Source organism: Lipotes vexillifer, unplaced genomic scaffold (genome assembly GCF_000442215.2).
Source record: "Lipotes vexillifer unplaced genomic scaffold, Lipotes_vexillifer_v1.1 scaffold706, whole genome shotgun sequence".
Lineage (NCBI taxonomy): Eukaryota > Metazoa > Chordata > Mammalia > Artiodactyla > Lipotidae > Lipotes > Lipotes vexillifer.
In genome coordinates, this window is record NW_006787749.1 from 25,614 (window position 1) to 50,587 (window position 24,974).

Consider the following 24,974-nt stretch of genomic DNA (forward strand, 5'->3'; position numbering starts at 1 on the left):
TTTCCTGAATCGTCACGTTCCCCATTTCTTCTGGATCATTCCATCATCTACAAAGTGGGCAGAAGGATGGCTGAAGTTTAGGAATTTAGCCTTCTGGAACTGATCCTGGTTCCTGCTGTGGTGGTGAGACCCCTAGGGCCTTCATTCCCTGTAGTGAGAATGTGGAAATTGGTTGAGTCCAGAGCCAGGGGTTCTACCATGAAGGAAACCTAACCTGTCTAAGGGGCTTAGATGACCCTACAGCTGAAGCTATGGAGTCAACACCCTGCACAGGGGTGGGATGGAGGATGCACCCCAGGTTCAGAGGGGTCTGCAGATGCCAGCAGAGTGAGCTGAGGCTGAGTTGGCCAGGGAGCCAGGAGCCGACCAAGAGGAGAGAGACAAAAATGCAAGTTTCATCAGCCCCACCCATGGGCGTTGCAGGGCAGCATCACCAGCTGGACCCGGGAGGAGAGTCATCCTTCCTTCAGAAACCACCAAGGATACTGTGAGCAGCGTAAGAATTTCATAGATGCCCCACCCCTTCCCACATCACCCAGGAGATTTGTAAACCATACATATGCCTTCCCCACCTTGGAAAGGAGCAGGGAAGTGGGGTGGAAATCTGAGAGACTGAGCATTTCACCAAAATGGACAGCATGATTTTAAACTAACCATTCACATGATAGCATCAGATTGCACTTACCAGATTAGATATAAATTCAGTGGGGGTTTTTTTTTGCCACTTACTATCCACTCCAGAGAGTGGGCACTCATGATAAAGATCAGATCAGATCAGCCAGAGAGAATAAGTTAACCAAAGTCCCCATGCCATCTGAGGAGTGCGAGTGAGTCTGTGATTTCAGTACACCATCCCCACCAACTCCTCCTCTGCCCACCATCTCATCGGTCCATGTTTGAGGAGATTGGGGCATCCTCGCCTCATCCTCCCCTTTAACTGAGGACGTTTCACATCCCATAAAGAGACCCCATCCCAAAAAAAAGGGAGCACAGAAGGAAGAACGGACCAGACAGACACACAGGTGGAGTAACAGATGAGAGTTGTCACTGATGTGAGCAGGTCCTCCTCAAGGCCATCCTTGCCCTCCATAAGCGATGTCAGGCTCCATTCTCCTTTAACAAACAACACAGGCCCCATTTTCCAAGGCCTGAGGCATAGAGCTTGGCTTCAGAAAATGGTTGTAGCACTGTGTACTGCTGGAGAAAATCACGGAACCACACGTTAGAGCCACTGTGCTTTCATAGTCTTCATTGTCTCCCGAGATCGCAGTGCTTTCTTGGTGACCCCCGCACCTCTCCCAGTCCCTTCTGAAGGCTCCCAAGATTTCACCTCTCTCCCTAAATTCTCTACCATGCATCTATCTCTTCACTCTTAGCCAAAGCACACTCCCATTCTCAGGTGAGATCCAAGCGTGCGGGGAGGGGAGGGACAAGTGCCTCAGTGCTGGACAGGAGTGTGGGATTCTGTTGTCTTGGCAACATTCTTCTGCTCATCCTCACTGGATCACTCATCTCAGGCAACAGCCCAGCTGGAAGGTCCTGGACCAATGGGAAATTCTTCTCTCCATCTTGCTCTCTTTCTGTGACCAGAGGCTGAGATAAAACACCGGTGTTGGTTACCAGGGAAACTGAAGCTTAATCCATCTGACTCGAGAAAAAGAAACCAACAAAAGAGTGGAAACTAAGGCACAGGATGTGCTGGGGGAGGCCACGCACAGACATGGAATTGTGATTCTCAATAGATGCGCTTCTCCCAAGTGTCCTGTACATGCACAAACATGTGTACTCACGAGCACCCCCTCCAGCCCAGAGCAGCACAGTGACTGTGGCATAAGTTTCCCAAGGGGGAGGCAATGAGGAAGGAATGGAGGCAAAAGCCAAATCCTGAGAGAGGAGGAGGAGGCACTACCTATCCTTTGAAATTATTGCCTACCATTTATCTCAACGTTTAAAAAAAATAGACTTTATTTCTTTTAGTGGTTTTAGAGTTACAGAAAAATGAGCAAGAAGTACAGATGATTCCCAGATCCTCCCACCCTCACCTCCATATCCAGTTTCCTCTACTAGGAACATCTTGCATTAGTGTGGTACATCTGTTACAAGGGATGAGCCAATGTTGATACCTTATTACTAGCTAAAGTGTATATTTTATATTCGGTTTCACTCTTTGACTTGCACTCTCTGGGTTTTGACAAATGTATAATGTATAATGACATGTATCTACCATCATAGCATCATACAGTATAATTTTACTGACCTAAAAATCCACTGGGCTACTACTATTCATCCCTGCCTCATTCTTCCTAAAAACCTCTGACAGCCACTGATCTTTTTGCTGTAATTTTGCCTTTTCCTGAAAGTCAGAGTTGCATTGATAGGTTGTAAAACCTTTTCAGATTGGTGGTTTTTACATAGTAATATGCATTTTTGGGTCATCCATGTATTTCTGTGTCATGATGGCTCGTTTCTGTTTATCATTGAATAGTATATTATTGTATGGCTGTACCACAGTGTCTATCCATTTACTGATTGAAGGACATCTTGGTTGCTTCCAAGCTTTGGCAATTATGACTAAAGCTAGATAAACATTCATGTGCAGGTTCTTGTGTGGACAAAATTTTAAACTCATTTGAGTAAATATCGAGGAGCACAACTTTTGGATCATATGGTAAGTGGATGTTTAATGTTGTAAGAAACTGCCAAACTGTCTTCTAAAGTGGCTGTGCCATTTTGCATTGCCACCAGCAATGAATGAGAGTTCCTGTTAACCCACATCTTCAACCACCATTTGATATATTCAGTGTGTTGGATTTAGCCATTCAAATAGGTGTGTAGTGGTATCTCACTGTCGTCTTAATTTGTAGTTCCCTAATGATACATGATATTGAATATCATTTCGTAGGCTTATTTGCCATCTGTACATCTTATTTGGTGAGGTGTGTGTTCAGATCTTTTGCTCATTTTATTTTATTTTATTTTAATTTTAATTTTTTTTTGTGATATGCAGGCCTCTCACTGCTGTGGCCTCTCCCATTGCGGAGCACAGGCTCTGGACGCGCAGGCTCAGCAGCCATGGCTCACGGGCCCAGCCGCTCCGCGGCATGTTAGATCTTCCTGGACTGGGGCACGAACCCGTGTCCCCTGCATCGGCAGGCGGACTCTCAACCACTGCGCCACCAGGGAAGCCCCTTGCCCATTTTAAAATCGTGTTGTTTTCTCATTTTTGAGTTTTAAGAGTTCTTTGTATACTTCGGGATACCAGTCCTTTATTACATATTTTTTACAAATATTTTCTCCCAGTCTGTGGCTTGTCACTTCATCCTCTGAACAGTGTCCTTCACAGAACAGAAATATTTAATTTTAACAAACTCCAATTTATCAATTTTTTCTTTTGTGGGTTGTGCTTTTGGTGTTGTTTTAAAAGGTCATTCATTGACAACACAAAGTCACCTAGATTTTCTCCTACGTTGTCTTCTAGGAGTTTTATAGATTTGCATTTTACATTTAGGTCTGTGATCCATTTAAAGTTAATTCTTGTGAAAGTTTTTTTTTTTCACAAGATTTTCTTTTTTGGCTTGTGGATGTCCACCAAGGCTTATGTTGACGTTGCATTAGGTTCAGAGTCTTATCTAAAATTATTTACAACTATTTATTTAGAGAAAACTCTACACTAAACCAACTTCATCTAAAAGAAAGTGCAGCCCTCTTCCAAACAGCTTAGGAACAGAAAAAGCAAACATATCCTCTCTTCAGATAAATCAGGCTGGAATTTACCTAGTGATAAACCGAATGAGAAAATTGATGGTGAGACGGCTGTTCAATACAGCAGCAGACTTAACCTGTGCTTCCAAAAAAAAAAAAAAAAAAACTGACCCCCAAATTGTACCTTTTTGAACACGGCTTTAGATGTTGCACTTCCTGCTCCAGGATGCATATGAGTTGAAAAGCAACATTCACGTGGATATGAGGCTCTTAGGTCATGTGGTACTAGGGACTTTCTAGTTATTTGCTCTTGGTCACTAGGAGGAAGTCCAGTGATTTACCACCTGGAAAGATGTATAAAAAGCCTGGTTGCATCTGAAATCTTTTGTTTATGAGCTGGAGACAAATATCTCACAGAAAACTCAAAGGAGGCAATGGGCCCAGAAGAAACCACAGAGGATCAGAATTTCAAAATTAGGGAAAAAGTCCTTTCAAAGGGTCCCTCATAGGATGAAACTTTTTAGTGCCATGTGGACTGTAGTTCAGTTCATGGCCTATGGAGGATCTCAAAGCATAGTTTTTGGATGGATAATAGATGGATGGAGTCATGATATCATGCAGGCATGGGTGGATCGCTGGACACTTAAATTCCTAGTTTCTCTGATGAGGTCACAAGGGTGTTTCCAGTCCCTGTTAATTTACATGTTTTATATTTACTTTTAGGCTTAAAGTAATAATCATTGGTGTTCACCAGGAAGAAGTTCTCTGTGCTAATCTAGTTGCCCATCAGAAGAATATTGTGATCTGGGCTGAGTGCCTATCAGAGGATGCTACACAAAACCAGTTAATCAATATAATCTGTCATGCATCATGAGAAGTAGAGATACACATCTATAAGCTAATGTATATGCACATGCTCTAGTATCTATGAAGCCAGCGTGACAACTCTATTCATTTCATCCCACAGGGGAACACCCAGGCACAAGGACTGGTGTCTGAAGTTTCCCAGCTAAGAGCAGGAGCCACAACATGCCAGTGTTCACCATTGTGGGGAAGAATCTCTGATTCCCACTGAGGGGAGAGTGTACCACCTGCCTGCCTCTGAAGGCACTTCTTCTGTCCAATACCTGGTTTTGGGTTTGGTTTAGTCTTTCACTCAGATTATATCTTTTCTTCCCATGTTTGAGTCACTGCTCCTAGGTTCTGACATTCAGTGGAATCCAGGAGGGTTTTAGTGAGTTTTAGGACACACTAATTTAAAATAATCCACTCACTATCTTAGTATTTTATAACTTCACATAGAATCTAGAATCCAAAACTGTATTCAGACCACCAGCTTGACACAACTTACAATTGAGCTTTATCCTCCATAAACTCCCATGAGGAGATTCTGCTTCTGGCTACCATGGAGTAAGCCCAGTACTGCCTATGTCTCCTGCTGATTACAACTAAAGACTCTAGACAAATACGCAAAGCATGTGTGTACCTGAGGAATCAGAAAAGTAGGCAAAATAGATGAACTGTGGTAAAGAATCAAAACATGGAATCCATCCAAATGTATATCTTGAGACCCAGACTTGTCTAACCTACCTGACTTCCCTGTTTGGATGACTCAACATGTCTGAAACAGATCTCTTGGGTTTGTTGTATATTGTTTGTTTTTTACTAATATCCATCAACAAGTCCTCTTGATTCTATATTCAAAATATATCCTGAGGGCAGCTATTACTACCACCATTCTACAAGGAATTCCCATTTTCCTTTGAATGAAATCCATTCTCCTTAGTGCGGCCTGCCAAACCCTACACTTTCTGGCTTCTGCCTACCTCTCCAACCTCTCCCCTCATTCAGTACAATCTAGCCACACTGGTCTTTAACTGTTCCTTCATCATTCCAAACTTGTTTCCTTCATAAGGTTTTTCAATTTTCTGTTTCTCTGATGTGTTATTTTTCTATTGATGCTTTCTAATTTTCCTTTCAGGCTTTGGCTTTCAGCTTGTGCTTCTCTTTGTTTCTCCTGCTTAGAGTTATTTAGTTTCCTTGATCAGTAATTTAATCCTTTTACCAAATTGGGGGATTTTGGGGCCATTTTTTTTCAAAAAATCTCTTCTGCCTCTTCTGTTTCTCCTGTCCTTCCTGTATTACAATTGCACATATGTTGGGATGTCTGATATTTTCCAACAGATCTCTGAGGCCTTGTTCACTCTTTAATCTCTGTTCTTCAGACTGAATAATTTCTATTGATCTATCTTCAAGTTTTGTGATTGTTTCTTTTGTTTGTCTGTTTTATTGAAGTATAGTTGATTTACAATGTTGTGTTAGTTTCAGGTGTACAGCAAAGTGATTGTGATTGTTTCTTTTGCCATCTCAGTTATGCTCCTGAGCAAATCTAGTGTTTGTTTACTTTTTCATTTCAGTTATTACACTGTGCACCTCTAGAATTTCAATTGTTTTTCTCTCATAGGTTTTTCTTTGTTGATATTAACGATTTTTGACCCAGATCCACAATTGTTTTCCTTGAATTTTTAAACATTTATTTCTTAAATTGGTTTGACATATTTGTAATAACTGCATTGAAGACGCTATCTGTTAAATTCAAAATCTAGTCTCACATAGAGTCAGATTCTATTGACTCATTTATTTTCTTGACAATGGGTTATACCTTCCAGTTTTTTTCACTATTCTAGTTAATTTTTTGAAAGATGAACATTATAGATAATATGTTCTAGTGACTTTGTTTTGTTTTTCTGAACGTTGTTGGCTTTTTTTGTTTTGTATTAATGGATAATTATTGTGACCTCACCTGGGCTCATACTGCTAAAACTGTCTCCCACATCCTGTGTGGGCAGTGATATCTCTACTTGGCAGTCTCCCCTTCACCTGTGTAGTTTTGTATTCAGCCAATCATCCGGGTAGAGTTTATGTTCATACACCTCAATCCTAGGGTTGCCAGATTAACATACCACATGCCCCATTAAATTTGGGTTTCAGATAAGCAATGGATAATATTTTGATATCTTTAAAATTCAAATTGAACTGGGCATTCTCTATTTTTATTTGCTAAATCTTGCAACCCTACTCAAGCCATAAGGTCACCTCTCTGCCACACAAGTGGCATGTGGGTTGAGGAATACATCCAAATGCACAGCAACATCTACCCCTCACAAGCTGTCCCAGACTTTCAATTTTTGCCTGGCTCCCTGCTGTCTCCCACATGCATGCATATTTTAGCAGTCAGAGGGGTGGAGAATTTAACTTCTTGGCCCTTTCATGACTCTTCACTTCCAAACTCTCCCTGTAAAATTTCTATCTGTCCTGCCAACATCCCCAGATTGAGCCCACCACCTCTATACAGTAAAGGTGTGGATTTTTACCTTCTGAGCTGGAGTGTAAGGATGAGACCACCCCCAGGAAAAAGGCCACAAAGTCACCTCCTTACCCAACACAGTAGCAGTATTTCATAAAGAAACACTTCTCAGGTTATTGTCTGCCAGTGCCATGAAATAGTTGTTTTCAATAATTTTGCCCAGGTTTTTACTTGTGTTCTGTGAGCATGAATTGTGCAAACTCCTCACACCACCATTCCTAGAAGGAGAATATCCACAGGGTCGATTTTTAAAGACAAACAGAAGGCCCAGATAAGTGAGTCAATCGGTGCTACTTGAGTACCTACAATGTGCCTACATCCACTTAACTGGATGTCAGAGGTACATAAGAGTGATTCATTGTAGTCACTGTCTTCAATAAGCCTACGGTTGACCTGGGAAGTCGTCTGTAATGACATTGTACATTACTAAAACAAAGCACAGTTTTTCTGAGCAGAACGGTTTTGCAGTTGCTTATGAGTGAAGGTGGATTTTAAATTACCAAAGTATGGTGTATGCGGCCCTAAGCTATTCTGGGTACTGAAAACTGTGATTCTCTCTGTGTGAGATGGCCAAAAAAGGTCAAAGCTGTAGCCATGCAACATATTCACAGCTCAATACAGGAGCTTCTCTAGCACCTAGGACCTACACAGATAATATCTACATTAGAATTTACAGAAAAAAATGGGGTATTCCTTCTATCAGAGCCATCACAAAGATAAATTTGTCTTTGTAATGTAAGCAAATAGTTATGTCCACCATGTTCCAGGGATATTCTAGAAGTGGGAAATGAAAGAAGAATAGATCCTAGTCCTTGGCATCTGGGATCTCACAATCACTTGGGGCAGACAGACATATAAACAGAAAAGCAGTGGAAGTGCAAGAAAGGACACGGGGGAAGGGAACCCTGTAAGAAAACACACACAGAAGTTGTGGCCAAAGAAGCAGGAGGAAGACAAAGAGTGAAGTTTCATTTTGAGTGTGAAAGAGCTCACCTGCACTCATCCAAGGTCACTGAGCACTGAGGTCATGTCCTTGATTATGCTGTTGTAAGCCTGAGTGACATCTACAGCCACTCACTGAAGAGCTAAAGTAACCTGATGGCAGTGTATATTCATCAAACAAGTATTTATTGAAGCCCAACTCTGTTCATCAGTCATTTTGTATTTAGGTTTATGAAGGGGAAAAAGTGGAGAATACAATGGTATCAGAGTATTCTGGACAAAATATGGGGATACAAGACATCACCAACCACTACCACCTCCAACCCCATTCTCATGAACATAAATTTAAGCAGAGACTTTCTATGTTCACTCATTTTCAATATATTATTTCTTATGAACAAATTGAACCTATAATAATAGCTATAGTGTTTTGGGTGAGTAGCATGTTTCACCATCACTCATCTGCTGGGTACCAGGCTCCAGGCACTGGGTCAGGCAGGATCTGGAGACAGAGGGATGATTCTTGCAGGGAAACAGTGTTTGAATAGCTCATAGTCTAGTAGGCAGACAGCCACAAATTAAATAGTTGAAAAATAAATGTGATGAGAGCCGTGGCAGGAGTGAGCTAGGGACTCTCAGAACACAGAGAAGAACCATGTAATCCAGGTGGTTAAGAACAGTTTCACAGAGGGAGTAATATAATATTACTACTCACATTTACAGATGAGATAACTGAGGATCAGAGAGGTTAATTCATTCACTCAGCATTATATACCCAGACCGTGATGGAGACAGTTATCCACCTACGCCTGTTTAAATGCAAAGTACTATGAAAATGCACCATGCATTACAAGAATCCTTCCCTCTTTTTTTTTTTTAAAAAAATATTTATTTATTTATTTTTGGCTGAATTGGGTCTTTGTTGTTGCGTGTGGGCCCTCTCTAGTTGCAGCGAGCGGGGCCACTCTTCATTGTGGTGCGCAGGCTTCTCCTGTTGCTGAGTGTGGGCTCTAGGCACGCAGGCTTCAGTAGTCGTGGCACGCGGGCTCAGTAGTTGTGTCTCGTGGGCTCTAGAGCGCATGCTCAGTAGTTGTGGCCCGTTGTGGCACACAGGCTTAGTTGCTCTGTGGCATGTGGGATATTCCCGGACCAGGGCTCAAACCCGTGTCCCCTGCATTGGCAGGCGGATTCTTAACCACTGCACCACCAGGGAAGTCCCCTTCCCTCTTATTATTATCCTCTTTTTCAATCCACATTCACCACCTCTACTTCAACTTGGTTCTGCTTTACCTTTGATTCTTGCCTTTCTATTTTTTATTTTGAGATTTTATTGCAACAGTTGTAAATTCACATGCAGTTGGAAGAAGTAATGCCGAGAAGATTTTGTAAAACTACGGTACAACGTCACAAATTGATATGGGTGTAGTCCACTGATCTTATTCAAATTTCCCAGTTGTACTCGTTTGTGCATGTGTGTGTGTGTACTTAGTGCTATACAATCTTATCACATGTGTAGGTTTCTGTATCCAACACAATAAACATACTAAAGTGTTGCTTCATCACAAGGATTCCACCTATGATTCTTTGATAATGACACACATTTCCCCACCCTACCAACCTTAAACCTCTTAACCTGGCAGCTACAAATATGTTCTATGTTTCTAAAATCTCGTCATTTCAAAATTGATGCAATAATGAAATCATACAGTATGTAACCTTTGAGGTTGTCTTTTTTTTTTCCTTCAGCATAATTCCCTGAAGATTAATCCAAGTTGTTGAGTGTAACAAGAGTTTGTTCTTTTCTATTTCTGAGTAGTACACTGTGAAATAGATGTATCACAGTTTGTTTAACCATTCACCTGTTGAAGGACATCTGGGTTGTTTCTAATTTGGAGCTATTACAAATAACACTGCAATGAACATTTGTATAACAGATTTTTGTGTAAACATAAACTTTTATTTCTCTGGGGTAAATGCCCGAGAATAAAATTGTTAGGACCTCTGGAAATTGCATAATTAGTTTTGAAGAAACAGCCAACCTGTACTGCAGAGTGGCGGTATCATTTTATACTCCTATGGAAAATGTACGAGAACGAGCGATCCAGATCATCCACATCTTTACCAGTGTTTGGATTGTCACTAGTTTTTATTTTGGCCAGTCCGATAAGTGTGTAGGGCTATCTCGTCATTTTCATTTGCTTTTCTCGTGGCTAATGGTGTGTAATATATTTGTGTGTGTGTGTGTGTGTGTGTGTGTGTGTGTGTGTTTTGCCATTTTATATCCTCTACAGTGAAATAGCCATTCGTATCTTTTGTCTATTTTCTATTTGGTTTATTTTTCAACTTGTTTTTTAAAGAATTCTTATGTATTCTAAATAGTAATCCTTCAAATACGTGGCTTGCAAATAATTTCTCCCACTCTGTAGCTTGTCTTTTCAACATATTCACATGAGTTTTCTCAGAGCAAAAGGTTTCAATTTTGATGAGGTTCAATTTCTCATTTTTCCTTTTATGTATCATGCTTTTGGTGTCAAGCCTAAGAACTCTTTTCCTAGACCTAGACCTCAAAGATTTTTCTATGTATTTGAAATATTTTTATTGTTTTATATTTTATTTTATAGCCATAATCTATTTTGAATTAACTTTTATATAATGTGGGAAGTTTAGGTCCAGATTCATTTCTTGAGCCTATGAACGTCTGATTGCTCTAGAATCATTTATTGAAAAGGCAATCTTTCTTCTATTAGATTCCATTTGTACCCTTCTCAAAATTCAATTCAGTGTATTTGTGTGGTTCTATTTCTGGACTCGCTGTCTATTCCACTCAAATGTGTATCTATCCCTTAGGAAGTATCACACTGTCTGGATTACTCTAGTTAAAAAGTAAGTCTTGGGCTTCCCTGGTGGTGCAGTGGTTGAGAGTCCACCTGCTGATACAGGGGACGCATATTCGTGCCCCGGTCTGGGAAGATCCCACGTGCCGCAGAGCAGCTGGGCCCGTGAGCCATGGCTGCTGAGCTTGGGCGTCCGGAGCCTATACTCCGCAACAGGAGAGGCCACAACAATGAAAGGCCCGTGTACAGCAAAATAAATAAATAAATAAAATAAGTCTTAATATAACGCCTACTTTACTTTTTTTTTTTTTACATCTTTATTGGAGTATAATTGCTTTACAATGGTGTGTTAGTTTCTGCTTTATAACAAACTGAATCAGTTATACATATACATATGTTCCCATATCTCTTCCCTCTTGCGTCTCCCTCCCTGCCACCCTCCTTATCCCACCACTCCAGGTGGTCACAAAGCACCGAACTGATCTCCCTGTGCTATGCAGCTGCTTCCCAGTAGCTATCTACCTTACGTTTGGTAGTGTATATATGTCCATGCTTCTCTCTTGCTTTGTCACAACTTACCCTTCCCCCTCCCCATATACTCAAGTCCTTTCTCTAGTAGGTCTTGTCTTTATTCCTGTCTTACCCCTAGGTTCTTCTGACATTTTTTAACTTAAATTCCATATATATGTGTTATCATATGGTATTTGTCTTTCTCTTTCTGACTTACTTCACATTATATGACAGACTTTAGGCCTATCCACCTCATTACAAATAGCTCAATTTCGTTGCTTTTTATGGCTGAGTAATATTCCATTGTATATATGTGCCACATCTTCGTTATCCATTCATCCAATGATGGACACTTACGATATTTCCATCTCCAGGCTATTGTAAATAGGGCTGCAATGAACATTTTGGTACATGAACATTTTTGAATTATGGTTTTCTCAGGGTATATGCCCAGTAGTGGGATTGCTGTGTCATATGGTAGTACTACTTGCAGTTTTTAAGAAACCTCCATACTGCTCTCCATAGTGGCTATGCCAATTCAGACTCCCACCAGCAGTGCAAGAGTGTTCCCTTTTCTCCACACCCTCTTCACCATTTATTGGTTCTAGCTTTTTTTATCATGGCCATTCTGACTGGTGTGAGATGATATATCACTGTAGTTTTGATTTGCATTTCTCTAATGATTGATGATGTTGAGCATTCTTTCATTTGTTTGTTGACAGTCTGTATATCTTCTTTGGAGAAATGTCTATTTAGGTCTTCTGCCCATTTTTGGATTGGGTTTCTTGTTTTATTGTTATTGAGCTTCATGAGCTGCTTATAAAATTTGAAGATTAATACATTGTCAGTTGCTTCATTTGCAAATATTTTCTCCCATTCTGAGGGCTGTCTTGTGGTCTTGTTTATGGTTTCCTTTGCTGTGCAAAAGCTTTGAAGTTTCATTAGGACCCATTTGTTTATTTTTGTTTTTATTTCCATTTCTCTAGGAGGTGGGCCAGAAAGGATCTTGCTGTGATTTATGCCATAGACTGTTCTGCCTATGTTTTCCTCTAAGAGTTTGATAGTTTCTGGCCTTACATTTAGGTCTTTAATCCATTTTGAGCTTATTTTTGTGTATGGTGTTAGGGAGTGATCTAATCTCATACTTTTACATGTACCTGTCCAGTTTAACCAGCACCAATTACTGAAGAGGCTATCCTTTCTCCACTGTACATTCCTGCCTCCTTTACCAAAGATAAGGCGACCATATGTGTGTGGGTTTATCTCTGGGCTTTCTATCCTGCTCCATTGACTTATCTTTCTGTGTTTGTGCCAGTACCATACTGTCTTGATTACTGTAGCTTTGTAGTATAGTCTGAAGTCAGGGAGCCTGATTCCTCCAGCTCCGTTTTTCATTCTCAAGATTGCTTTGGCTGTTCAGGGTCGTCTGTGTTTCCATACAAATTGTGAAATTTTTGTTCTAGTTCTGTGAAAAATGTCAGTGGTAGTTTGATAGGGATTGCATTGAATCTATAGATTGCTTTGGGAAGTAGAGTCATTTTCACAATGTTGATTCTTCCAATCCAAGAACATGGTATATCTCTCCATCTGTTTGTATCATCTTTAATTTCTTTCATCAGTGTCTTATAATTTTCTGCATACAGGTCTTTTGTCCCTTAGGTAGGTTTATACCTACATATTTTATTCTTTTTGTTGCAATGGTAAAAAAGAGTGTTTTCCTGATTTCACTTTCAGATTTTTCCTCATTAGTGTATAGGAATGCCAGAGATTTCTGTGCATTAACTTTGTATCCTGCTACTTTACCAAATTCATTGATTAACTCTAGTAGTTTTCTGGTAGCATCTTTAGGATTCTCTATGTATAGTATGTCATCTGCAAACAGTGACAGCTTTACTTCTTTTCTGATTTGGATTCCTTTTGTTTCCTTTTCTTCTCTGATTGCTGTGCCTAAAACTTCCAAAACTATGTTGAATAAGAGCAGTGAGAGTGGGCCACCTTGTCCTGTTCCTGATCTTAGTGGAAATGCTTTCAGTTTTTTACCTTTGAGGAATATGCTGCCTGTGGTTTTGTCATATATGGCCTTTATTATGTTGAGAAAAGTTCCCTCTATGCCTACTTTCTGCAGGGTTTTTATCATAAATGGGTGTTGAATTTTGTCAAAAGCTTTCTCTTCATCTATTGAGATGATCATATGGTTTTTCTCCTTCAATTTGTTAATATGGTTTATCACATTGATTGATTTGCGTATATTAAAGAATCCTTGCATTCCTGGAATAAACCCCACTTGATCATGGTGTATGATCCTTTTAATGTGCTGTTGGATTCTGTTTGCTAGTATTTTGTTGAGGATTTTTGCATCTATGTTCATCAGTGATATTGGACTGTAGTTTTCTTTCTTTGTGACATCCTTGTCTGGTTTTGGTATCAAGGTCATGGTGGTCTCGTAGAATGAATTTGGGAGTGTTCCTCCCTCTGCTATATTTTGGAAGAGTTTGAGAAGGCTAGGTGTTAGCTCTTCTCTAAATGTTTGATAGAATTCGTGTGTGAAGCCATCTGGTCGTGGGCTTTTGTTTGTTGGATGATTTTTAATCACAGTTTCAATTTCAGTGCTTGTGATTGTTCTGTTCATATTTCCTATTTCTTCCTGATTCAGTCTTGGTAGGTTGTGCATTTCAAAGAATTTGTCCATTTCTTCCAGATTGTCCAATTTATTGTCATAGGGTTGCCTGTAGTAATGTCTCATGATCTTTTGTATTTCTGCAGTGTCAGTAGTTACTTCTCCTTTTGCATTTCTAATTCTATTGATTTGAGTCTTCTCCCTTTTTTCTTCATGAGTCTGGCTAATGCTTTATCAATTTTGTTTATCTTCTCAAAGATCCAGCTTTTAGTTTTATTGATCTTTGTTATCATTTGCTTCATTTCCTTTTCATTTATTTCTGATCTGATTTTTATGATTTCTTTCCCCCTGCTAACTTTGGGGGTTTTTTGTTCTTCTTTCTCTAATTGTTTTAGGTGCAAGGTTAGGTTGTTTATTCGAGATGTTTCCTGTTTTTTTTTTTTAACATCTTTACTGGGGTATAATTGCTTTACAATGGTGTGTTAGTTTCTGCATAGGAGCAAACTGAATCAGTTACACATATACATATATTCCCATATCACTTCTCTCTTGCGTCTCCCTCTCTCCCATCCCTCCCATCCCACCTCTCCAGGCGGTCACAAAGCACCAACCTGATCTCCCTGTGCTATGTGGCTTCTTCCCACTAGCTATCTACCTTACGTTTGGTAGTGTATATATGTCCATGCCTCTCTCGCGCTTTGGCACAGCTCACCCTTCCCCCTTCCCATATCCTCAAGTCCATTCTGTAGTAGGTCTGTGTCTTTATGCCTGTTTTACCCCTAGGTTCTTCATGACATTTTTTTCTTAAATTCCATACATATGTGTTAGCATATGGTATTTGTCTTTCTCTTTCTGACTTACTTCACTCTGTATGACAGACTCTAGGTCTATCCACCTCATTACAAATAGCTCAATTTCATTTCTTTTTATGGCTGAGTAATATTCCATTATATATATTTGCCACATGTCATTTATCCATTCATCTGATGATGGGCACTTAGGTTGTTTCCATCTCCAGTCTATGGTAAATAGAGCTGGAATGAACATTTTGGTACATGACTCTTTTTGAATTATGGTTTTCCCAGGGTATATGTCCAGTAGTGGGATTGCTGGGTCATATAGTAGTTCTATTTGTAGTTTTTTAAGGAACCTCCATACTGTTCTCCACAGTGGCTGTACCAATTCACATTCCCAACAGCAGTGCAAGAGTGTCCCCTTTTCTCCAACCGTTCTCCAGCATTTATTGTTTCTAGATTTTTTGATGAAGGCCATTCTGACTGGTGTGAGATGATATATCATTGTAGTTTTGATTTGCATTTCTCTAATGATTAATGATGTTGAGCATTCTTTCATGTGTTTGTTGACAGTCTGTATACCTTCCTGGCAGAAATGTCGATTTAGGTCTTCTGCCCATTTTTGGATTGGATTGTTTTTTTTTTTGTTATTGAGCTGCATGCCTGCTTGTAAATTACGCAACTTAATCCTTTGTCAGTTTCTTCATTTGCAAATATTTTCTCCCATTCTGAGTGTTGTCTTTTGGTCTTGTTTATGGTTTCCTTTGCTGTGCAAAAGCTTTGAAGGTATATTAGGACCCATTTGTTTATTCTTGTTTTTATTTCCATTCCTATAGGAAGTGGGTCAAAATGGATCTTGCTGTGATTTATGTCATAGAGTGTTCTGCCTATGTTTTCCTCTAAGAGTGTGATAGTTTCTGGCCTTACATTTAGGTCTTTAATCCATTGTGAGCTTATTTTTGTGTATGGTGTTAGGGAGTGATCTAATCTCATACTTTTACATGTACCTGTCCAGTTTTCCCAGCACCAATTATTGAAGAGGCTGTCCTTTCTCCACTGTACATTCCTGCCTCCTTTATCAAAGATAAGTTGACCATATGTGTGTGGGTTTATCTCTGGGCATTCTACCCTGTTCCACTGATCTATCTTTCTGTGTTTGTGCCAGTACCATACTGTCTTGAATACTGTAACTTTGTAGTATCGTCGGAAGTCAGGGAGCCTGATTCCTCCAGCTCCATTTTTCGTTCTCAAGATTGTTTTGGCTATTCAGGGTCTTTTGTGTTTCCATACAAATTGTGAAATTTTTTGTTCTAGTTCTGTGAAAAATGCCAGTGGTAGTTTGATAGGGATTGCATTGAATCTATAGATTGCTTTGGGTAGTAGAGTCATTTTCACAATGTTGATTCTTCCAATCCAAGAACATGGTATATCTCTCCATCTATTTGTATCATCTTTAATTTCTTTCATCAGTGTCTTATAATTTTCTGCATACAGGTCTTTTGTCCCTTAGGTAGGTTTATACCTACATATTTTATTCTTTTTGTTGCAGTGGTAAATGGGAGTGTTTTCTTGATTTCACTGTCAGATTTTTCCTCATTAGTGTATAGGAATGCCAGGTATTTCTGTTCATTAATTCTGTATCGTGCTACTTTACCAAATTCATTGATTAGCTCTAGTACTTTTCTGGTAGCATCTTTAGGATTCTCTATGTATAATATCATGTCATCTGCAAACAGTGACAGCTTTAATTCTTCTTTTCCGATTTGGATTCCTTTCATTTCCTTTTCTTCTCTGATTGCTGTGGTGAAAACTTCCAAACTATGTTGAATAACAGTGGTGAGAGTGGGCAACCTTGTCTTGTTCCTGATCTTAGTGGAAATTCTTTCATTTTTTCACCATTGAGGATGATGCTAGGTGTTGGTTTGTCATATATGGCCTTTATTATGTTGAGAGAAGTTCCCTCTATGCCTACTTTCTGCAGGGTTTTTATCATAAATTGGTGTTGAATTTTGTCAAAAGCTTTCTCTGCATCTATTGAGATGATCATATGGCTTTTCTCCTTCAATTTGTTAATATGGTGTATCACGTTGATTGATTTGTGTATATTAAAGAATCCTTGCATTCCTGGAATAAACCCCACTTGATCATGGTGTATGATCCTTTTAATGTGCTGTTGGATTCTGTTTGCTAGTATTTTGTTGAGGATTTTTGCATCTATGTTCATCAGTGATATTGGCCTGTACTTTTCTTTCTTTGTGACATCCTTGTCTGGCTTTGGTATCAAGGTGATGGTGGCCTTGTAGAATGAATTTGGGGTTTCCTCCCTCTGCTATATTTTGGAAGAGTTTGAGAAGGATATGTGTTAGCTCTTCCCTTAATGTTTGACAGAATTTGCCTGTGAAGCCATCTGGTCCTGGGCTTTTGTTTGTTGGAAGATTTTTAATCATAGTTTCAATTTCAGTGCTTGTGATTGGTCTCTTCATGTTTTCTATTTCTTCCTGATTCTGTCTTGGCAGGTTGTGCATTTCTAAGAATTTTTCCCTTTCTTCCAGGTTGTCCATTTTATTGGCATAGAGTTGCTTGGGGTAATCTCTCATGATCTTTTGTATTTCTGCAGTGTCAGTTGTTACTTCTCCTTTTTCATTTCTAATTCTACTGATTTGAGTCTTCTCCCTTTTTTTCCTAATGGGACTGGCTAATGGTTTATCGATTTTGTTTATCTTCTCAAAGAACCAACTTTTAGTTTTATTGATCTTTGCTATCATTTCCTTCATTTCTTTGTCATTTATTTATGATCTGATTTTTATGATTTCTTTCCTTCTGCTAAGATTGGGGTTTTTTTTTGTTCTTCTTTCTCTAATTGCTTTAGGTGCAAGGTTAGGTTGTTTATTCGAGATGTTTCCTGTTTCTTAGGGTGGGCTTGTATTGTTATAAAGTTCCCTCTTAATACTGCTTTGCGGTGTCTCATGGGTTTTTTTTTTTTTTTTGGAATCACTTTCTTGAAAATGTTTAATAACTTCTGATTAAATGTGTTTTATTTTTTTTTAACATCTTTATTGGGGTATAATTGCTTTACAATGTTGTGTTAGTTTCTGCTTCATAACAGAGTGAATCAGTTATACATATACATATGTTCCCATATCTCTTCCCTCTTTGTCTCCCTCCCTCCCACCCTCCCTATCCCACCCATCCAGGCATCCACAAAGAACCGAGCCGGTATCCCTGTGCCATGCGGCTGCTTCCCACTAGCTGTCTACCTTACGTTTGTTAGTATATATATGTCCATGTCTCTCTCTCGCCCTATCACAGCTCACCCTTCCCCCTCCCCATATCCTCAAGTCTGTTATCCAGTAGGTCTGTGTCTTTATTCCTGTTTTACCCCTAGGTTCTTCATAACATTTTTTTTTCTTAAATTCCATATATATATGTTAGCATACGGTATTTGTCCTTCTCTTTCTGACTTACTTCACTCTGTATGACAGACTCTATGTCTATCCACGTCTCTGCAAATAGCTCAATTTCATTTCTTTTTATGGCTGAGTAATATTCCATTGTATATATGTGCCACATCTTCTTTATCCATTCATCCAGCGATGGGCACTTAGGTTGTTTCCATCTCCGGGCTATTGTAAATAGAGCTGCAATGAACGTTTTGGTACATGACTCTTTTTGGATTTTGGTTTCCTCAGGGTATATGTCTAGTAGTGGGATTGCTGGGTCATATGGTAGTTCTATTTGTAGTTTTTTGAGGAACCTTCATACTGTTCTCCATAGTGGCTGAACCAATTCACATTCCCACCAGCAGTGCAAGAGTGTTCCCTTTTCTCCACACCCTCTCCAGCATTTATTGTTTCTAGATTTTTTGATGATGGCCATTCTGACTGGTGTGAGATGATATCTCATTGTAGTTTTGATTTGCATTTCTCTAATGATTAATGATGTTGAGCATTCTTTCATGTGTTTGTTGGCAGTCTGTATATCTTCTTTGGAGAAATGTCTATTTAGGTCTTCTGCCCATTTTTGGATTGGGTTGTTTATTTTTTTGTTATTGAGCTGCATGAGCTGCCTGTAAATTTTAGAGATTAATCCTTTGTCAGTTGATTCATTTGCAAATATTTTCTCCCATTCTGAGGGTTGTCTTTTGGTCTTCTTTTTGGTTTCCTTTGCTGTGAAAAAGCTTTGAGGTTTCTTTCGGACCCATTTGTTTATTTTTGTTTTTATCTCCATTACTGTAGGAGATGGGTCAAGAAGGATCTTGCTGTGATTTATGTCATAGAGTGTTCTGCCTATGTTTTCCTCTAAGAGTTTGATAGTTTCTGGCCTTACATTTAGGTCTTTCATCCACTTTGAGATTATTTTTGTGTATGGTGTTAGGGAGTGATCTAATCTCATACTTTTACATGTACCTGTCCAGTTTTCCCAGCACCAATTATTGAAGAGGCTGTCCTTTCTCCACTGTACGTTCCTGCCACCTTTATCAAAGATAAGATGTCCATATATGCGTGGGTTTATCTCTGGGCTTTCTATCCTATTCCATTGATCTATCTTTCTGTTTTTGTGCCAGTACCATACTGTCTTGATTACTGTAGCTTTGTAGTATCATCTGAAGTCAGGGATCCTGATTCCTCTAGATCCATTTTTTGTTCTCAAGATTGCTTTTGCTATTCGGGGTCTTTTGTGTTTCCATACAAATTGTGAAATTTTTTGTTCTAGTTCTGTGAAAAATGCCAGTGGTAGTTTGATAGGGATTGCATTGAATCTATAGATTGCTTTGGGAAGTAGAGTCATTTTCACAATGTTGATTCTTCCAATCCAAGAACATGGTATATCTCTCCATCTGTTTGTATCATCTTTAATTTCTTTCATCAGTGTCTTATAATTTTCTGCATACAGGTCTTTTGTCTCCTTAGGTAGGTTTATTCCTAGATATTTTATTCTTTTTGTTGCAATGGTAAATGGGAGTGTTTTCTTGATTTCACTTTCAGATTTTTCATCATTAGTATATAGGAATGCCAGAGATTTCTGTGCATTAATTTTGTATCCTGCTACTTTACCAAATTCATTGATTAGCTCTAGTAGTTTTCTGGTAGCATCTTTAGGATTCTCTATGTATAGTATCATGTCATCTGCAAACAGTGACAGCTTTACTTCTTCTTTTCCGATTTGGATTCCTTTTATTTCCTTTTCTTCTCTGATTGCTGTGGCTAAAACTTCCAAAACTATGTTGAATAAGAGTGGTGAGAGTGGGCAACCTTGTCTTGTTCCTGACCTTAGTGGAAATGCTTTCAGTTTTTCGCCATTGAGGATGATGTTGGCTGTGGGCTTGTCATATACGGCCTTTATTATATTGAGGAAAGTTCCCTCTACACCTACTTTCTGCAGGGTTTTTATCATAAATGGGTGTTGAATTTTGTCAAAAGCTTTCTCTGCATCTATTGAGATGATCATATGGTTTTTCTCCTTCAATTTGTTAATATGGTTAATCACATTGATAGATTTGCGTATATTGAAGAATCCTTGCATTCCTGGAATAAACCCCACTTGATCATGGTGTATGATCCTTTTAATGTGCTGTTGGATTCTGTTTGCTAGTATTTTGTTGAGGATTTTTGCATCTATGTTCATCAGTGATATTGGCCTGTAGTTTTCTTTCTTTGTGACATCCTTGTCTGGTTTTGGTATCAAGGTGATGGTGGCCTCGTAGAATGAGTTTGGGAGTGTTCCTCCCTCTGCTATATTTTGGAAGAGTTTGAGAAGGATAGGTGTTAGCTCTTCTCTAAATGTTTGATAGAATTCGCCTGTGAAGCCATCTGGTCCTGGGCTTTTGTTTGTTGGAAGATTTTTAATCACAGTTTCAATTTCAGTGTTTGTGATTGGTCTGTTCATATTTTCTATTTCTTCCTGATTCAGTCTTGGTAGTTTGTGCATTTCTAAGAATTTGTCCATTTCTTCCAGATTGTCCATTTTATTGGCATAGAGTTGCTTGTAGTAATCCCTCATGATCTTTTGTATTTCTGCAGTGTCAGTTGTTACTTCTCCTTTTTCATTTCTGATTCTATTGATTTGAGTCTTCTCCCTTTTTTTCTTGATGAGTCTGGCTAATGGTTTATCTATTTTGTTTATCTTCTCAAAGAACCAGCTTTTAGTTTTATTGATCTTTGCTATCATTTCCTTCATTTCTTTTTCATTTATGTCTGATCTGATTTTTATGATTTCTTTCCCTCTGCTAACTTTGAGTTTTTTTTGTTCTTCTTTCTCTAATTGCTTTAGGTGCAAGGTTAGGTTGTTTATTCGAGATGTTTCCTGCTTCTTAAGGTGGGCTTGTATTGCTATAAACTTCCCTCTTAGAACTGCTTTTGCTGCATCCCATAGGTTTTGGGTCGTTGTGTTTCCATTGTCATTTGTTTCTAGGTATTTTTAAATTTCCTCTTTGATTTCTTCAGTGATCACTTCATTATTAAGTAGTGTATTGTTTAGCCTCCATGTGTTTGTATTTTTTACAGATCTTTTCCTGTAATTGATATCTAGTCTCATGGCGTTGTGTTTGGAAAGGGTACTTGATACAGTTTCAATCTTCTTAAATTGACCAAGGCTTGATTTGTGACCGAAGATATGATCTATCCTGGAGAATGTTCCATGAGCACTTGAGAAAAATGTATTCTGTTGTTTTTGAATGGAGTGTCCTATAAATATCAATTAAGTCCATCTTGTTTAATGTATCATTTAAAGCTTGTGTTTCCTTATTTAGTTTCATTTTGGATGATCTGTCCATTGGTGAAAGCGGGGTGTTAAAGTCCTCTACTATGAATATGTTACTGTCGATTGCCCCTTTTATGGCTGTTAGTATTTGCCTTATGTATTGAGGTGCTCCTATGTTGGGTGCATTAATATTTACAATTGTTATATCTTCTTCTTGGATTGATCTCTTCATCATTATGTAGTGTCCTTCTTTGTCTCTTCTAATAGTCTTTATTTTAAAGTATTTTTTCTGATATGAGAATTGCTACTCCAGCTTTGTTTTGGTTTCCATTTGCATGGAATATACTTTTCCATCCCCTTACTTTCAGTCTTTATGTGTCTCTAGGTCAGAATTGGGTCTCTTGTAGGCAGCATATATTTGTGTCTTGTTTTTGTATCCATTTAGCCAATCTGTGTATTTTGGTGGGAACATTTAATCCATTTACATTTACGGTAATTAACATTATGTAGGTTCCTATTCCCATATTCTTAATTGTTTTGGGTTCATTATGTTTGGTCTTTTCCTTCTCTTGTGTTTCTTGTCTAGGGAAGTTCCTTTAGCATTTGTTGTAAAGCTGGTTTAGTGGTGCTGAACTCTGTCAGCTTTTGCTTGTCTGTAAAGGTTTTAATTTCTCCATCAAATCTGAATGAGATCCTTGCTTGGTAGAGTCATCTTGGTTGCAGATTTTTGTCCTTCATCACTTTAAATATGCCCTGCCGGTCCCTTCTGGCTTGCCGTGTTTCTGCTGAAAGGTCTTTCTTTTCTGCTGAAAGAGCTTTTCTTCCACACGGCTCAGAATAAAAGTGAGAAAAAGTGGAAAGAAATAATTAGTAGAAGTAGAAAGAAAGAAAGAAAGGAGGGAGGGAGGGAGAGAGGGAGGGAGGGAGGAAGGAAGGAAGGAAGGAGCAAAAAAAGTAAGAAAGAAAGAAGATAAAGGAAAATTTAAGAAAGTAAGATAAAATAAGGTTATTAAAATAAAAAAATTTTTAAGAAGAAAAAATTAAGAAACAAAAACAAAAACACAAAAAACGGACGGATATAACCCTCGGACAAATGATGGAAGCAAAGCTATACAGACAAAATCTCACACAGAAGCATACACATACACACTCACAAAAAGAGGAAAATGGGAAAAAATCATAAATCTTCCTCTCAAAGTCCACCTCCTCAATTTGGTATGATTCGTTGTCTATTCAGGTATTCCACAGATGCAGGATACATCAAGTTGATTGTGGAGCTTTAATTCAGTGCTTCTGAGGCTGTTGGGAGAGATTTCCCTTTCTCTTCTTTGTTCTCACAGCTCCCGGGGCTCAGCTTTCAATTTGGCCCCGCCTCTGCCTGTGGTCGGTGGAGGGCGTCTGTTCTTTGCTCAGACAGGACCTGGTTAAAGGAGCAGCTGCTTCCGGGACTCTGGCTCTCTTAGGCCCCGGGGAGGGAGGGGCACGGTGTGCGGGGCGAGCCTGTGGCAGCAGAGACCAGCGTGATGTTGCAGCAGCCTGAGCTGCGCCATGCGTTCTCCCGGAGAAGTTGTCCCTGGATCCCGGTACCCTGGCAGTCGCGGGCTGCACAGGCTCCCAGGAAGGGGAGTGTGGATAGTTACCTGTGTTCATGCACAGGATTCTTGGTGGTGGCAGCAACAGCCTTAGCATCTTATGCCCGTCTCTGGGGTTCGTGCTTTTAGCCGCAGCTGGCGCCCTTCTCTGGAGCTCCTTTAAGCAGCGCTCTTAATCCCCTCTCCTGGTGCACCAGGAAACAGGGAAGAAAAAGTCTCTTGCCTCTTCAGCAGGTCCAGACTTTTCCCCGGACTCCCTCCCGGCTAGCCATGGTGCACTAACCCCCTGCAGGCTGTGTTCACACCGCCAACACCAGTCCTCTCCCTGTGATCCGACCGAAGCCCGAGCCTCAGCTCCCAGCCCCGCCCGCCCTGGCTTTTGAGCAGACAGCCTCTCCGGGCTGGTGAGTGCCGGTCGGCACCGATCCTCTGTGAGGGAATCTCTCCGCTTTGCCCTCTCACCCCTGTTGCTGTGCTCTCCTCCTTGGCTCCGAAGCTCTCCCTCTCCGCCACCCACAGTCTCCGCCCACGAAGGGGCTTCCTAGTGTGTGGAAACCTTTCCTCCTTCACAGTTGCCTCCCACTGGTGCAGGTCCCGTCTCCATCCTTTTGTTGCTGTTTATTCCCCTTTCTTTTGCCCTACCCAGGTACGTGGGGAGTCTCCTGCCTTTTCGGAGGTGTGAGGTCTTCTTCCAGCATTCAGTAGGTGCTCTGTAGGAATTGTTCCATGAGTAGATGTATTTCTGATGTATCTGTGGGGAGGAAGGTGATCTCTGTATCTTACTCTTCTACCACCTTCCTGGAAGCCTCCACCTACTTTACTGTTAATCAAGATTATTTTAGCTGTCCTTGGGCCTCTGAATTTCCATATAAATTTTAGAATAGATCCATCTATATCTACAAAACATCCTTCTTGGGATTTTGATAGGAATCACATTAAACCTTGGAGAGCCTTGACCTCTTTTCTAGTATTACCTTCCAATCCATGAACCCGGTAGGTCTCTCTGTTTAGGTGTTCTTTGGTGTCATTTGTCAATATGTTATGATTGTCATCATGTGGATCCTGAATATGTTTTTTCAACTGTATAGGTAACTGTTTCTTTTTTTTAGAGTGATTTCAAATGGTAATATGGGTTTAATTTTGGTTTTCTTTAATCATTTTTAGCATATAGAAATGCAATTATATTTCAACATTGATAAAATGTTTATCTAAGGTCATATTTTAAAGATGGCAGTGAAAATATGAAAGTGAAATCAAGAAAACACTCTCATTTACCACTGCAACAAAAACAATAAAATATCGAGGAATAAACCTACCTAAGGAGACAAGAGACCTGTATGCAGAAAATTATGACACTGATGAAAGAAATTAAAGATGATACAAATAGATGGAGAGATATACCATGTTCTTGGATTGGAAGAATCAACATTGTGAAAATGATTCTACTACCGAAAGGAATCTACAGATTCAATGCAATCCCTATCAAACTACCACTGGCATTTTTCACAGAACTAGAACAAAAAATTTCACAATTTGTATGGAAACACAAAAGACCCCAAATAGCCAAAGCAATCTTGAGAACAAAAAATGGAGCTGGAGGAATCAGGCTCCCTGACTTCAGACTATATTACAAAGCTACAGTAATCAAGACAGTATGGTACTGGCACAAAAACAGAAAGATAGATCAATGGAACAAGATAGAAAGCCCAGAGATAAACCCACACAAATATGGTCACCGTATCTTTGATAAAGGAGGCAGGAATGTACAGTGGAGAAAGGAAAGCCTCTTCAATAAGTGGTGCTGGGAAAACTGGACAGGTACATGTAAAAGTACGAGATTAGGTCACTCCCTAACACCATACACAAAACTAAGCTCAAAATGGATTAAAGACCTAAATGTAAGGCCAGAAACTATCA